The sequence below is a fragment of the Nannospalax galili genome, unplaced genomic scaffold (genome assembly GCF_000622305.1).
Source record: "Nannospalax galili isolate Female #2095 unplaced genomic scaffold, S.galili_v1.0 scaffold303, whole genome shotgun sequence".
NCBI lineage: Eukaryota > Metazoa > Chordata > Mammalia > Rodentia > Spalacidae > Nannospalax > Nannospalax galili.
Window position 1 is genome coordinate 144,234 of NW_008349353.1, and position 4,599 is coordinate 148,832.

The 4,599-nt window shown below is 37.8% G+C and overlaps 1 pseudogene; it reads right to left on the reverse strand.

The window, feature by feature from the left end:
- Positions 1-2,651: 2,651 nt before the first annotated feature.
- On the reverse strand, positions 2,652-3,660 carry LOC115072622 (annotated as a pseudogene).
- Between the last annotated feature and the right edge of the window lie 939 nt (positions 3,661-4,599).

Here is a 4,599-nt window from a genome sequence, read left to right on the forward strand (position 1 = left end):
ACATGGAGGAATCATTTCCTCCATGCTTCCAAGAGAAGCCAACAATGATCGAGCAGGACCTTTGACTTATCCTCACATGGATGGAGCTGGTAAAAGAAAGGAGCCAGGGGCTCCTCCCAACCCCATGGGACCCCTGAGGAACAAATCCTCTAACGACCTCAAGAGTAAAAACAGATCAGTTTATCTGGTCCAATTGTATGTCCTTAAACACCCAAATGGGAAGTATAACCAAAGATTAAAGGGGCCAACATAGTATCATAAGAGCATACATATACATAACTAAAAGTTACTCGACAAACAGCAAAGCCAGACAGGCGATACCTTCAGTCGAGTTGTTGGCTAGGATAGATAAAGGCTCTTCCAGACAGTAACCCAACATACTACTGGAAAAATGAACAGCAGACCCCAATTCTATCCAAAGGAATACTGACAAGGGATTGCCGTAGATGAGGAACAGCTGACCCTCCTGGAACAGGGACCTCTGGCTGACTAGATTTACCAGAAGGGCAGACAGGGGGGAATGGATGAGGGTGCTGACAACACAGTGGACAGTGACAGGGATGGCAGAGTATGGAGCCTCTAGTGGGAGAGGAAGGCTGTCTACCTGATGAGTTTGTATTCATGCTCAGATGCCGAGGAGCTCAGAAGGTGGGCGACTGTGACCAGTGATAGTCATGTATATAGAGATTAGAAATGCATGTGAGAACGTCTTGGTGTCAATTGCTTTGGAATGAATTCTTCTGTATGAAAAAAAAAATAAAAGAATAATGATTAAAAAACAATAATTAGTAGATGTGAAAAACATTACCATTGAAATCTACCTGATGACTTTATATCCATGCTCAGATGCCTAGAAGCTCAGAAAGTAACCAACTGTGACTAGTAATAATCAGATATTTAGAGATTAGAAATGCATGTGCAAACATCCAATGTCAATTGCATTGAAAAAGAATTTTTCTGTATGAAACTGTGTATTTTAATAATGAAATGGAGATCTTTTTAAAGGTTAAAACATCATTTAATTTATGTCTTATAGGGTTTATAATGAGTACAATATTGTATAACTGTAATAATTCAACTGTAAACCTAAAAATTTACAGCCAATTTTGAAAGAGATGCATCCTACCTCAGGAAAACGTTATTGAATATGTCAATTGTGTTGTAATGATATGCTTCTTCTAAGTATGTTGTTATTAAATAAATCATTTTTAAAAATTAAAAAAAAATATGAAAGGTCATAGGAAGTAAAAAAAAAAAAAGAATAAGAGACTTCAAAGTGTGTGTCCCTGGATAGGACTCTTATATCAAACCTCTCCACCCACAGTTCTTCATTGAGGAAGAACAGATGGAAGATAGTAAGAGCTAGACTTGGCCTATGAACATAGGGATGCAGGGGCTTTCAGGCCACTGGAAGCTTGCTCATGTGAACTTGTGGCAAAGGTGGCATCAAACAGAGGACCCATGTCAACTCAATCAGGCAAGGGCCCAGAGTGGAGCTAGGGATATCGGTGGCAGGTTGGCCCTAATCTGGGAACTATTGGTAATCGAATACTACTGGATGAGGGACAATAGACCTTATGAACGATCTCTAGATAGCACTAGATTCCACTGGATGAATCTAGTCAGCACCAGATTTCACTGAATGAATTTGCACTGACGGACATCTGGGTACAAATGCTTGTCTGGATAGGGCTTAACATGCATGGCAGAATACATGAGGCCCAGTGGTGTGGGGGGGCATATATGGGGGAAGGGGTCTGAATTTGATTAGGAACTGTTGTATGAAATGTATAAAAGTTCAATAAAAAATTTAAATGCTTTAATTTATAATATCTTTTAAAAAACTTTTTTATATACATTAATATAACTGGCTATTAGCTATAATACTTCTACATGGCATAAGTAGGATTGCTATGGAGAATCACAGCAGTAGGATGAGAATTACTATGAGATAAAGATGTTTTAAAAACTGCAAGTAAAATATTTCATGGAAAATTAATTATAGGGCATATTTCATCACATGTAATAGTGAAGGCATGTGTTACATATATTGATAGATAGATGATTGATAGATAGGTAGATATTAGATAGACAGACAGAAGCTATTAGATAGATGATAGATGCATAGATAGATGATAGATAGATAGATGATAGATAGATAGATGATGACAGCTGATAGATGGTAGATAGAAGATAGATAGATAGATAGATAGATAGATAGATAGATAGATAGATAGATAGATTGATTGATAAATAGATGATAGATAGATAGATTATAGGTAGGTAAATTTTCCTAACCTCTCTGCAGGATTAAGAAGTTAGGAGCTTCTTGGGATTTTTTTTTCTTTTTGTATGTTTGGTTCCAGAATTAAATATGTACTGGTAGATAAAATAGTTTCTGCTATCCTATTGTAGGAAAGTGTTCTCATTATACAAATATGTTTTATTTTCTCAAGTTATTATTTTTTTTTCTTCCATTACAGTGTGTGTAGCTTTAAGTGAAAGCAAATTGAATAGAGAATGGACTACCCTCTTGGCCCAGACTCCCCACTGCTTCCTGATCCTTTGCACCCAGACCAACCCAATTTTTCAGTCTAGTCCCCTGGAGTCCTCAAAAATCTATCTCTTCTCCACGTCCCCTTTGTACATCTTCATCCCTGGTTATCCCACCCCCAACCCGTCTGGGATTCTTGAAGCCAGCTTCCTTCCCTAGTAAGTTTGACCCCACCCACTGCAACTTGACTCCCACAACCTGATTCAACCTCCCAGCTCCCACATTCCAGTGTGTCACTATTTAATGCTTCCTGGATGAGCAGAAAAAAACTCAAAGTAATATTCAAAGTTGTGCATCATAAACAGGACCCTGGCCAACAGCTCATTGCACAGTAGTAACAAGAACACCCTCTCACCAGTGGGATAAGTCTTCCTGGCACTATTGTTCATTGAGATCAATTTCAAATGATGTCATTTCTTGGTTGCAAACAAGGTGTTTTCATTTTCATTATTTGATTCACATATTTTATTTCTTCTTGTTTCTCATTATGTTAAAGTCTCTTTAATACTAGGCTGACAATGAAAGTTGAAAGGGTACAATCCTGATTGGTCACTTGCTATGAAAAAAAAAAAATCTCTCAAGTCCATTCCTTTTTCAATATACTGCATAGCATTTCATCTGGTAGGCTGATGTCACAAATGTGCCTTAGTTTGTCCTCTGGTCACTCCACAGTGACCAGTGAAAGCAAGTTCAGCCTGGTTTCTGTGACAGATTCCTATGAAAACTGTCCAGAAGGAAATCTCCTACCATCTGTTTCACTGTCTCTTGTGCTGACCTCCAGGAACTTTTTATATGGGGTCTAGGAATCAAATTCAGTCTTTCATGCCTGCAAAGCAAGCACTTATCAATTAATCAAAAAATATTTGAGATAATGGTTGTTTCCCACAAGTTAGTACATAAGGGAATAGTTTTATTGGCCTGTTTCCTGATTTTGTAATTCAAAGTCCAACCTCATACTTTGATTTCATCCTTTTTCTATCTTTTCCAGTAAAAACCAACAGCAGTTTGTCTAATTTCATATTCCCACAGAGTCTTGTGTCTCCTGTGTAAAGAGGAGATCCCTTGATTAGGTAGGTAGCTACTCCACAGGGCTTGTCAAAATCCATCTTCTCTGAGTTTCTGCTACAATGGCTGAGGAGATCTATGTGTCACATCCTTTCTCTCTTTAAAATCCCTTTTGGGGGCAGAATACTCTGAACTTTGCCTCTTCTGAGGTACTAAGAAATACTTAAAGCCCCATCCTTGGTGTACCCTTTGAAACACATCTTTTTAACAGGAATGTCCCATGCTGGATTGTATAATCGGGATAGGCTAAAATATTCCCAGACCATCAAGATTTGACTTAGCCTTTTTATTCACTCTTCTGTCCATTTTCCCCTTCATTAACAACAAAAAGAAATCAGAATATAGTTTATAAAATTGGCAACTTATTAAGGTATCCATCTTAGTACTTATAACCTGTTTTTCACATAATAAGCTGTTTTTCACATAATACAGTGTGGAATTTGGCTACAATATAATAAGGGTTCTCTTGGCCTCTGTTTTAGTAATGTTCTAATTTCTCTCTGTGCCTTTATCAACATCATTTAAAATGTTTTATTTAGAGAGTCAGAGACAGAGAGACAGAGAGGAAGAGAGAGAGAGAGAGTACATGCATATCACAGTAAATGTGTGAAAGGCACAGGACAAGTGTCTGGAGTTAGTTCTCCTCCCTCCTTTATATGGCTTCTGGAGAACAAACTCAGGTCATGAGGCCTGTGCTCAAAGTTTTTTACCTACTAGCTGTCTAGCAAGCCTCAGCAATATTTTCAGTAAGGATTTAAATATCGTTAAGAGGGAAATTTTCTCCACCATGCACATTACTTCATTCTCACCCACAAACACTGGTTCAACATAAAATTTCTATTAAAAAATCTGGGTTTGCCAACATTTATCTGCAGGACACACAGTAATTAAAAATGCCAGAATGGTGGAACTAACCTTCTTGGATGTTTAACAGACATACCTTGAGATCTATACTAATTGGGTCAGAGGGATACAAAGGA